Source organism: Vulpes lagopus, chromosome 1 (assembly GCF_018345385.1).
Source record: "Vulpes lagopus strain Blue_001 chromosome 1, ASM1834538v1, whole genome shotgun sequence".
NCBI lineage: Eukaryota > Metazoa > Chordata > Mammalia > Carnivora > Canidae > Vulpes > Vulpes lagopus.
The window spans coordinates 182892272-182905260 of NC_054824.1; the positions used below are offsets into that span (position 1 = coordinate 182892272).

The window sequence follows — 12989 nt, forward strand, 5'->3', positions numbered from 1 at the left end:
ATGGTTATACCCTCAGTGGCCCCATATCTCTAAATGGCTATCCCTGAACCTCTTCGTTTCGCTGAGCATCTTGAACGCTCGAATGATCTATCTTCGACAAACACATGACACGTGCTAAGAAGACCTTTTCCTTCTAATTTTTAAAGTCACATTTATTGGAAGGAGAAATTTACTCTACAGATGTTTAAATCCTTACACTTCAATCACCAGAAGTAAAACTGGTGGTGGTTATTTGACTTTTAAGCCACTGATACATTTTCAGAAAACTTATAAAGATCTTTTTAATATAAGAAATTGTTTCTTTTTTTTCCTGACAGTAGCTAAGATAGGACTCAAATCTCAGCTCATACGTATCTGCCCTGTGATTGAAACAACCTCTTAACTTGGAGACAAGCATTTAGTTAGCCCACAAGGCTATCTCTTTCCTCCATATTTTGTAATCAAATTCTAAAATGTTTTTGCAGAAATACACTGGAAATAGCTGCTATATCAAGAGCAGCCTGATTCAGAAATCTGCAGACCTACAATGCTCCTTCAGTATGCACTTTTAATGTAGACATATCTGACCCCTGAACCACTACCACTTCCAGTCAGAATTCTGAGATAAACAATCCTAATCCCTTGTCTTTAAAAAGTAATTGTAGGGCAGCCCCAGTGGCTTAGCGGTTTGGCGCCGCCTTGGGCCCAGGGCATGATCCTGGAGACCCAGGATCCAGTCCCACATCGTGGAGCCTGCTTCTCCCTCTGCCTGTGTCTCTGCCTCTGTGTGTCTCTAATAAATAAATAAAATCTTGGAAAAAAAAAGTAATTGTAGGTAAACTTAGTACTTAGGAAATGTGAGTGAATTCATGGAATTAACTCAAACTCATGTAAAGGCAGCTGAAACACACTGATGGAGCCACCTTCAGGAGAACGTATCTAGGCCCCCCATTCCTGAGCCTCCTGAAATAATCTACTCTTTTACTAGAACTGGGACCTTCTACCTTTAAAATAATAGCAAAATAACAATTCAGCATGTTCCCAGAGTAGAAACAAGGATGGTGCTGATATTATATTTACAACCAGGTCTTCCCTGTGTTATTCTTTTATCTCTTCCTCTGCTCTGGGTCTTTTATCAGAGTCAGTCAGCTAAGGTCAGACTCACCTCAATGGCTCAGCACACCAGTCTTGTTTCCATTACATTTGGAAGCAGAAAATCTGAATCTTTACAATGCTGACCTTATTGTTTTACAAGCTATTGATTATGGCTATCAAGTTCCAACAGTTCACGAGGGTCAGTCTCTGGAAAGGAAAAGGCAGAAAGAGAAGCCACATTCCTCTTTCTCTTCCAACTGCACTGACTTCTCCATTAGTTAGATTTTGGTGTAATTAGAATGAATCACTGCAAGACACGGCTGCTGTCTACTCTATACCGCCACTCTTGATTCACCTAGATTTTTGGCCATACATCAGAGTACACATCTGGTATGTAATGAGGAATGTACGAGAGTGGAAAGAGGAGGTCAGCGAGAAGTGAATGGGTCCTCTATAGGAATGAATATAGAGTTACTGACACGCAAATAAATGGCACGTATCACAATCCACAACACTTAGGAAGTGTAAATCTCATATTTGACATACCCTTTGGCAAGAGATAGACTATATGAATCTTTTTCACATCACTAGAGCAGTTTTATACAAGGATACCCTGTCCTGACATAACTCTCAACCTCAAAATGCTTTCCTTATCTATCAGGAATATATATTTTTTTTCACTGCAATTGTTTTCCCTGCATTATACTTTTAAAACAATAATCATTAAACCACAGCATTTTTGCTTCACATGTGATTCTCTCCCTGGATTGCTTTCTTTCTAATCTTACGATTCCTTTAAGAATACTTTTATTTACTGCATCCTTACTTACCCCGTTCTAGGCCTGGTGCGAGGTAATTTACAGAATTATCTCATTTAAGTCTTAACAATCCTAGGAGGTAAAATTCTAGTCTCTCATTCATTGAGGGGATGGCTGAGGCAAAATGAGATTAAATACTTTGCTCAGAGCCACACAAACACTCAGTGCTAGAAAACCAGAGTTCTCACCCAGGAAATACGTCTCAGAGCCGGCGTTTAACCGCTGTGCCATTTTCCCTTCTTTTCATTAAATGAACACGTATTCAAACGAACTAACCAACTACCCACCCATCAACTCTGTGCCATGCCAGGGATACAAAGGTGACACTGTCACTGTCCCATAAATATATTGCAGAAAAGTAGCACGCGCCAAATAGTTTCATTACGAGGGCATAAGTATCATAAAACAGCTAATATTTATTGCTCATTATGTGCCAGACACTAATTGAAATGCCTTGCCTACCTTATCGAATACAAACCTAGTAACTCACCAAGGTAGGCGCTATTGTTATTCCCACCTTATAGATAAGAAAAACAAAACAGAGGAAAACATAGTTGCTTGGTCAAGGACAGCCAGCGCTCAAAGGAATGAATGTGAGGAATAAAGTAAAGCGGAAAGCACCAAAGACATAGGGATCATGAGCTAGATTTCATCAAAACTGATGAGAAAAATCAGGGAAAACATGCCAGAGGGCATTTGATCTAGACCTTAAATGATTGTCTTAAAAGATTTATTCCTTGCTTCCGTCCTCCCTTCCTTCTTTCCCTTCTTTCTTTCTTTCGGAGGGAGAGCAAGCGTGGATGGGGAGAGGGGCAGTGGGAGAGAATCTTCAAGCAGACTCCCCGCTCAGCACAGAGCCCAAAGCATGAAGCTCCACCCCAGGCTCAAACCCACGACCCAGGAGATCATGACCTGAGGCGAAACCAAGAGTTGGACGCTCACCTGACTGAGCCACCCAGGTGTCCTTGATCTAGACCTTGAATTCCAAGAGGAGGTAAGAGAGCGTGCTAAGAGATGGATGGAGAAAAATACAGGGCAAATACTAGGAATAGCAAATACTCCAGAGGGAACTGTAACCGAGAGAAGTAATAAATAAAAGCCATGCCATGTAGATTTTGATACTCATGGATCTTTACATTAATGATCTTAAATGATAAAATAATAAATGGGCCGCAGAAGTTAACTTGTAATTCACCAGTAAGAACTGAGGCAAACATGCCCTTAAAAACTGTTACACGTACTTCCACATCAGACCTGGGCTCTAGTGTCTGGTAGAATGACGCAACACTCCAGGGTCTTCTGGTTACTGCCTCTGTCACTGGCATGACCTCCAGGCAGATTTTCTCACCTCGGTATTTATCAAGCACCTTAACCAAGGTCCCAATGAAACAAACAGCACAGTCATAACAGGATGATTTGAGTCGAATTTGTTTTCATAGAGATCATATAAAGTTGTGGGTGGAGTAGAGAGTAAGCACCAGGGATAATGCAGGAGGAACCTGGGACCAGGAGCCATGGAGTCTTTTGCCCCTCAGCTTAGAGGCATGAGGAGAGGACCCCAAATGATAGAACCAGTAGAGAAGGTGACCCTGTAGGCAGCAATGATGTTCAGTGGAAGGAAACAGCCAGTTTGAGAAAACCTTGAACGGAGCCAAACGAAGAGCTGTCTCATTTTCCTTCAAATCTTAGAGTGGGTGGATGGGATTTCCCACTGGTCTAAGCCAACTGGAAGACAGAGGGCATGGGCACCATGGAAGTAGTCCATGTAAGTCAGCAGGGTGAAGGAGGGTGAAAGGGCACCTGGAGGGCAAAAGGATGATAACTAGTACATGTGTATAAAAATGTGCTCTGCACATATATAAGGAAGGCAAAGTTTTCAGGAATAGTGGTTTGAATAATTATTTAAAGTCTGAGGAGACGTTCCTGGTTTATACTGAATCTTTTAGATCATTACGTAGGATCTCTTGAACTTAGGGAATACCTTAGCAAATGACTTCTTACACTTTCATAGTAAATATACACTTCGACACCAAAATATTCAAGTAATTGTGCTGTGACTCTTGATTCAGACACAAGAAACTCCAAGAAAATCATTTGATGTTTATTGTAATGGCTGAAGGATTTTTGAAAGAGGTATAGAATTTTCCAAGAAAGCACCCATTTAGGTCAGTGGTTTGCAAGTGTGGTTATACCTTGAGCTTACCTGAAGAGACTGAGGAGACTGATGCCTGGTACCCACCCCAAAGCTTCTGTTCCATCTGGCCTGGCTTCCAGCCTGGGCAACCGGAGTCCTAGGGATTCCCCAGCAAAGTCTGATTTGCAATCAAAGTTGAGCACCTCTGTTTTCTCCTATGATCTGAATATTCCTATCAACTCAATATGACATTAGTCCTCTTGAAAATCATCCATAACTCAACTAACTACTCAACTGAATCACTGAATAAACTGAAATTAATATGTGAACACTGCCATCTTCCCTTTAGTTTCACTCCATGCCAACCTCACCCGCATCAAACAATTATGTTTTACGTGAGGAATCTACATTGTATCCTGAAGTTGCTAAGGAGACAGGTCATGAAGGCACTGATATAATTATCTTATGGTCATGAGAGTTTGGACATATGAAGGAATTATAAATGGGAAAATATTAAAGGAGGCTGCAGACCTAAAGGAAGGAGCATGGGTTTTGGTATCTGAAAATCCCAGGTACTAATTCTGATACTATCTCTTACGACCTTACTAATCCAAGTGTAGCTCATGGACCAGCAAGCAGCATTAGCATCACCTGGGATCTTACTAGAAATGCAAAATCTGAATTCAAATGGATACAGGCATCCCTGTATTTTTTTAAGATTTTATTTATTTATTCATGAGAGACAGAGAGAGAGAGAGGGAGAGACACAAGCGGAGGGAGAAGCAGGCTCCATGCAGGGAGCCCGACATGGGACTCGATCCTGGGTCCCCAGGATCATGCCCTGGGCTGAAGGCAGAGCTAAACCACTGAGCCACCCAGTCTGCCTGCATCCCTTTATTTTATAGCAGCATTATTTATGATGGCCAAATAGGGAAGAAGCACAAGTGCCAATCCATAGGTAAATAGATAAATATATGTGTGTGTGTGTGTATATGTCACATTATGACATCTTCTTTATCCATCTGTATTTCCACACACACACACACACACACACACACACACACACTGGAATATTACTCAGCAATAAAAAAGAATGAAATCTTGCCATTTGCAACAACATGGATGGATCTAGAGAGTATAATGCTAAGCAAAACAAGTCAGTCAGATTTCTCTGACAAATATGATTTCACTCCAATGTGAAATTTAAGATACAAAACAAATGAGCAAAGGAAAAAAAGAGAGAGAGAGACAAATCAAGAAACAGACTCTTAACTATAGAAAACAAACTGATGGTTCCCAGAGAGGAGGTGGATGGGGGATGGATTAAATAGGTGGTGGGGATTAAGGAGGGCACTTGTTATGATGAGCACCCGGTGATGTATGGAAGTGTGGAATCACTACACTGCAACTGATGTAACAATGTATGTTATCAACACTAGAATTAAAATAAAAAACTAATTTTAAAAAAGCATTGCAAATTCTGAGGCCCCACCCCAGACATACTGAATCAGACTCTACATTTTAATAAGACCCCTACATGATCTGGATGCACAGGAGAGTTTGAGAAGCACTGATGTAGCAGTGGTCCAGAGTAGAATCAACAGTGTCAGGACATTTCAATTCTTAGCAACGATTTCTCCTCACAATCTAAAAAGGCTGTTGGAGCACCAGCCATCATATCTATGTTCCTGCCAGCAGAAAGAAGTAGTATAGGGGCAGGAGTAGAGGACACTTTTAAGGACACTTTTCAAAAGACACACATAATTGCCCACATCTTACTGGCCAGAATTTAATTATATGCTAACACTGAGCTGCAAGAAACACTTAAAAATACTCTTCATTCCAGGTATTCTTTTAACATCTAATAGTCAGGAGGATTTATTCCTGGTGAAGTGGGAAAGAGTGAATATTGAGAAACAGCCAGCCCTTTACTCGCCTCCCTGAATCTCATATTCTTTGATGCCGAAATATAAATAATAATTTATTGTATAAGTTATTCTATAAGTTATTTCAAAGGTATTATGCATTTATAATATCTCACACATAGTAGGGACTCAACAACATGTAAGAGCTCTGATTATGTTAGAAGGAGTGCCTCGGGAGCTCAGTCTTTATATAATATATAATGCCAGTTAAACATAGCAGGTAAATGTTGTTGAAAATATTAAAGTTTATTTCGTAATTTTACCTTTTAAAAAACAGCCGTAGGTAGATCCTGTGGAAGGCTTTATTGGCTACATGACATTTTCCCTTCACTGCACAAGGCAGTCCTACCCCACATACTCTATCACTCCTCCGTGGAGGCTCTACGTAGGAGGAAAAGCAGCATAGCATCGGAGGTAGGAGATGGACTCTCAGCCAGACCTTCCAGGTTTGAATTGGACTCCATTACCTTATAGTGGTGCAACTTTTGTCATCATTTTTCTACTTCTATGAGCTAAAATAATAGTGCCCACCTCACATGGTTATTATGAGGGTTACTCAAGTAAATATAAGTAAAAACACTTAGAAAAGTGCCTTGCCCACAATAAGAGTTAAATTCCGCGTTAGCTGTTGTTATCAGTCATGCGGCTTGGGGTGAATTACGTGCTAGGAAAAGTCTTTTTTGCCAACAGGGCTTTTCTCTTAATAATGCATCAGTTTACCCACTAGGATTTAGTTAACATGCAAAAGGTCACTAACATAGCTAATTCTTGGCTTTAGAAAATATAGGGGGAAAAATCAATGAATACACAATTAAAAAGAAAAGGAATTAAAGTTTTCATATTCACATTGCCGCCTCTCTTAGGAGCCTTCTTGATAAATACTCACTGATATCGCAATCGATAAAGGGAAAGATTTGAAGACTTGCCTCTCTCGTGAAATAGGCAGCAAATGGAGAGAAAGTTCATTTAAATCCTCTAGGATATAAAAGAATAGTTAGTCTCTGATCAAATATTTACTCGGATGGGAGTGATTCCAAAAATGCCTTGGTTTTAACAAGTTGAAGGTTTTTCCCTTCGACAGGGGACAAGTTCCTGCCCCATCTGCATGCATGTGGTTTATATTGTTCTTACCTAATGAGATATAGAATATCTCCTAAACACTGACACATTAGAAGCATGCTTCACTCGGCATGAAGGTTCGAGACATCAAGGATACCTTGAGCATCCTCAGATTCCAACAACTTGTCAGACAAATTAGCACCTTCTCAACCAAGGGTAAAATTGAGTTTCACATTTCTCCCTGGTGCAGGCGGGGGTGGGGGTGGGGTGGGGTGGAGAATGAAGAAGAAAATCGCTCGGGTTTAATACTTCTCTTGCTAAGACAAATACAGAGAGCCTTATCATCTCCGTACGGCTCTCCCTGACCTCTTGATTTTTAATTCATTGGTTTTAAATGATCCTTGACAGTTGAGATCCTTTTGTCAACCCCGATGTGCTTACTGCAGGAGACAGACACTCTGGCCTTTATTAGTCAAGTCTGCTTGCATGCATTTAAGATGCCAATCTTTAAAAAAATTAAGCTGTGCTAGTACATGATGGAAAAAATATATAATACACCATAAATGAGATCACACTTTAAATGTCCTATACGGTCCACTTAAAAAATAAAAATAAAAAAACACTTATTTGCATTTTAAAAATTCAGTTGAGTCCAGTTTCTGAGCCACGTTAGCCACTTCGGGAGTAAGAAGATCCCACTAGCAACTTTAAAATTCCTCCAGAGGGGAACCCTGGGTGGTGCAGAGGTTTGGCGCCTGCCTTTGGCCCAGGGCGCGATCCTGGAGACCTGGGATCGAATCCCACGTCGGGCTCCCGGTGCATGGAGCCTGCTTCTCCCTCTGCCTGTGTCTCTGCCTCTCTCTCTCTCTCTCTGTGTGACTATCAAAAAATAAAAATTTAAAATAAAATAAAATAAAATTCCTCCAGAGAAGCTTGAGAAAAATACCTTTGTAATTCTGTACAGAATGTATTGTGTTCATCCTTTCTTCTTTTTTTCCTGCGAGTAACCTTTCATTTTGTAAAGTAGAATGAAATATATGAAAACTGTTTTGAAAAGTATTGTTTGTTGTCGTTATAGTGAAGCCATATTCCTTCCAGAGAGTAATTTTATAGGACCCCGAGGCTTCAGAAAAACAGAAAATTATCCAACACCCAAAAAAGAACCTCTCTGTGGCTAATCAAACTCTACACACCTAGCAATAGTGGACGTTGAAAAGCAAAGCTTCCACAAATAGGGAGGACCTGACCAGGGAAGGAGGATGTTCTCTAACACGCAGATGGGCCCGCTTGCTCTGGGAGAAGAAGAAAAAGCTGTTACCGACCCAGTTCCTAGTCTTATGAAAGCACTTTTTCTCCCCAGCGGAGCTTAAAGCAGGTAGGAGAATGAACAAAATGCACAAGAGGCAAGAAGAAGATATGAGAGAAGGTGAATCATTGAAGAGTACTGGGGAAAATCTGAGGAAATCATCTTCTCTAATCTTGTTTTTTCAGAAAATAAGAATCTGGAGGCACTAAGTAATGTTCCCAAGGTCACATGGTTATTCTGACTCCCAGAATGATGTTTTTGCATTTTTCAGCAACGCTTCAGGGATGGGCAGTAACAGCGACCACGGCAGTCGTTGGGGCAAAGGCACCATATAAATATCAGTGGGGGCAGGTGCTGTGGCGGAGAAGACAGTCAGCAAAGGGGGAACAGAAGGTTCTGGAGGGAGGCTCCTGGGTGGGGGAGCGGGATGGGGGCCCATTTGGCAAACAACAGCCTCGGGTCCATCCAAGAGCCACTGTAAGGACATAGATCACTTAGGAGACAGCTACCCCATTGCCTTGGGAAGCTGAATCAATCTCTCTAACATTTTCACCATCTCCCCACCCTCCCGCTGAGTTCCTTCATTGATTCAACCTGTAAACTCAGGAGTTATTCCAAAAATAAAATACGACGAGAGTACCTGCAAAATTTGATTCATCATACAGATGCTGGAAATAATTCACTTTATTATACCCTTAAAAAGGAATGTTAAATATGGTGGGAAAGAATTAGAATATTCTTTTTACTTGTGATGCAGACGAAACTAACATTTGCTGGACGTCTACTTTGTGCCACAAACTGTGCTAAGGGTTTTCATCTAGAATATTTTATTTCCTCTTCACGATAATGCTGCCAGTCAGAGTCTCGCTACTACCTAGCTGGGGGAACTGAGATTCAGAGATGTCTGCGAAATACAGCCAAAGCCATACTGAGCTGAGTTACTCACCTGGAATTTACCCTCATGTCTTCTATCCTTCAATCCCAAGCTTCTCCACAATGTCATACTAATAAGGAGGCACATGGAACCACAAAAGTATATATTAGCTATGGAGGAAGATAGTTGCACCCAAATCTCAGTTTGAAACTCATAACCATGAGATCATGAATGAGTGACTTCACCTCTCTATGCTTCTTTATTTTCTATGTAAAACAGGGAAAATAAGACCCATCTTGAAGAGCTGTTGTAAGGATCACGTGACTCTTATTATAGGTCTCAAACCAACCCGTACTACAAAATACGTGACATGTGTACCTTTTTGTCCATTTTTTTTTTTTACTACACTAAAACACCCTGGCTCTCCAAGCAGTATTTGGCATATGGTACATGCTCAATAAAAATTTGTGAAATAAATAAAAATGAAATCACCTGACATGCTGTAGGAGTTCAATAAATAGCAACTATTATGCCAAGGATGGAGAAAATTTGCTCAGATGTCATTTTTGCAAAATTACCGTCTCCTTATAATAATTTAGAGATTTTAAACTAAGCTCTTCCCTAGCAAAGTCTTCAAATGATAATAAATCCTCAATCTTCAATGCCCACTAAAAGATGGAAACAGGAAGAAGAATCTGTCTAGGTTGACAGTGGGGTGGCAACATGTAAGCTATTTTGTCAATTATTCTTTTTTTTTTTTTAAGATTTTAACTTATTTATTCATGAGAGACACACAGAGAGAGGCAGAGACACAGGCAGAGGGAGAAGCAGGCTCCCTGCAGGGAGCCCGATGTGGGACTCGATCCCAGGACTCCAGGATCACGCCTGGAGCAGATGGCAGAGGCTCAACCACTGAGCCACCCAGGTGTCCTGTCAACTATTCTAGATAGCATATGCTAAGAAGAGAAGAAAGGTAACAAAAGGGAAGATGCTTTCTAGATGCTGGAAAAAGCAATTGGGAGAAAGTATGTTAAGCAATCAACTCATTAAACCATTTAACTCATCATTTACATTAGTGGTATAATAGTCATCATTCACTCAATCATTCATTCATCAACAATATTCATTTATTTTTTTCTCTTCCAGTCCCAGCCCCTTCAGGAGCCATGGGCTTCAGTGCCAAATCCAAGAACCTCGCCACACACAACCAGTCCCCAAAATGACACAGAAATGGTGTCAAGAAACCCCAATCACAAAGATAGGAGTCTTTTAAAGGGGTACACCCCAAGTTCCTCAGAAACATCCACACTGTCAAGAAGTACAAGAGGAAGGACCTAAAGAAGACGCAGGCCAGCATCTCCAGGTTCCCCTGGAGTACCCTAATATACACACCTTCATAAGTTTTTAGAAAAATGTGTACTTTTTCTATAAGAGTTAAGCTCTTTGAGGCTGGAACCATTCATCCACTTCCCAAAATATTAATTACCCAGTATTATTCACAAAAATTGGCATCAAAAAATTCCAACTACATTGATTGAAGGTGAGAATTTCAACAGTTGATATGTCGAAACACAAAATGATTAAAAAGCTCTTTGGATAAATTCTGGCTAAATGTGGCTAAAGATGGAAGTCAGGTGATGATATTGGAACTCATATCAGAATGGATTAAAAATAAGAGACAATTCTAATTTGGCTTCTGACCCAGATGACCATGGGAAGTGCTGGCCTGCCAAAATGCTTCTAAGACTATAATAACACTTCCCATTTAAAATGGGTGAGAAGTAAATGTGCTTGGGAAATTTTTGACTTTTTACTTTCCATTCTACCTGGAATAAGTACATCAGAGCAATTATTCCAATTCATAATCAATGGGCTTGGACATTTTTACTGAGCTAGTCTTATAATTATGACATCATTATACTAAAGGTTCCTAATTGCTTTAAAAAAAAAAAAGTGTAGGTGGTACAGCAATCTTTAAAAGTCATTAGCCAGCAACTACATGTGAAGTACAATCCTGGACTGGATGCTGGACCTGAGACAATCAGCAAATCTCAATAAAATCTGAAGATGACTAATTAAAATGAAATCAATATGAATTATGTGATTTTGAGAAGACAAGCGAAGGACATACAGGAATTCTTTGTACCATTTTTGCCACATTCTTGTACATCTAAAATTATTCCAAAATAAAAAGCTAAACATTTTTAAATAAATCACAAAGTCTTAGGTATTTGCACTAATCTCGTTAGGCACTCCATAACTTGGACAACTCTCTCCAGAGCTAGGCTTACAGCCGAATAAATTCATTATCATCATGATTTATTTTTCTTAATTTACCACTTCCCGCTTGCGGTGGCCGAAGTATTCAATTCGGGTTCCTTTCCAATCCTGTGGAAGGGAAAAAGAAGCTGTTTAAAGTGGGATGTGACGGTGACGCCACAATAGTCACAGCGCTCTGACTGGCTGCCCGGGATGTGCTACCATCAGGAGACAGAGGGACCCGCTCCTGTCTGATGTTTGCACATCCTAAGTAATTGCAAAACAAACAAAACAAAAAACACAACGGTATGAAATTTCCCAAGGAACCTCAAAATGTCATTCTCAAGCAGAAAGCAAACCAGGCAAGTCATAACAAAAAGATACAAGTGGTTTCTTTATCTATCGCCCCCTTAGATGCCAGCACTATTTGGCCCTGCCATCTCTGGCTGGGAACCCACACCAAAAACCAGACTGACCATCTACGCTTGACTTCAGGTAACACAGATCCTAAATCTCAAGCCATTCTGTCAGTTATATCCTATGAACCAACAATCAAATAGCTAGAATGTGTGTGTATCATTTACAGCAGAAAAGGTTTTCTTTTCTTTCTTTTTTGGGGGGAGGGGGCACATCTCTAGAGGAAAATGAATTAGTGATCAGAGGTGGTATGAAAGAAATATTTGGGGGGCACCTGGGAGGCTCCACTGGATCAGCCTCTGACTCAGGTCATAATCTCCGGGTGACGAGATCAAGCCCCACATCGGGGCATGTGCTCAGCGGGGAGCCTGCTGGAGACTCTCACTCTCTCCTTCTGCCTCTGTTTCCCCTCTCACTCTGTCTCTCACTCTCTTGCTCTCCCTCTAAAATGAATAAATCTTAAAAAAAAAATACTTCAGCCTCTTCCCACCCCCACAAGCAAATCATAAAACAAGGGTTTCATCTTCAATAACCAGTCTTAGCTTTTTTTGTCCCAGTCCCCTGGAACAACACTTGCACTTTTCCTTCTCAGAAAGCCTTGCTTCTCTCAAAACCAGAAAGGATCTGATACCCATACTTACCTTCCCGCCCATATCCCTTTATACCGAGATGTTAACTCTTCCAAGTGGGTTAAGACTTGTAATTTTATGGTACGAAAGCTTTGTGTTCTCTTAAAAGGATCTGGGATGCGGGAGGGCGATGCTGGGAGAGACTAGCTCCACTGAGGAGCGAGGCATTCTTTCCTGACTCCACAAACCAAAAGCATTTGCACTTTGCTTCTTCGGGAGAACCAAAGAAGCTGAATCATAAAATGAGTCTCCCTAAATCCCTTCCTGGAACAAACCTGAACTCCTTGCTCCCATCTCGTGGTCAGGCCCCACTTTGCCCAGCAACCCTGTTTCGTGTTGGCTCCCTGCTCTGCTGGTTTCATCCATGCCTGGGGTCTTTCTTCTTCCCCTGCTTCAGAGTCTCTCGGAGGTAACCTCCCAGCTGCATGACTTCACACCGCACCATGCCACTCTTCCTCTACTTCAAATACATCAGCATCCTGAAAAATCTATAG

At 40.9% G+C, this 12989-nt stretch overlaps 1 long non-coding RNA gene across 2 annotated transcripts in view; it reads right to left on the bottom strand.

The window, feature by feature from the left end:
- The window catches only part of LOC121496578, a 159378-nt gene that overhangs the window by 41020 nt on the left and 105369 nt on the right, over positions 1-12989 (bottom strand). Inside the window, exon 4 of one of the 2 annotated variants that reach the window (XR_005989274.1) lies at positions 11528-11578. The exons of the other annotated variant lie outside the window; for it this stretch is intronic. This is a non-coding gene — a long non-coding RNA (uncharacterized LOC121496578). The remainder of the gene's footprint in view (positions 1-11527; positions 11579-12989) is intronic. 2 annotated transcript variants of the gene reach the window in all.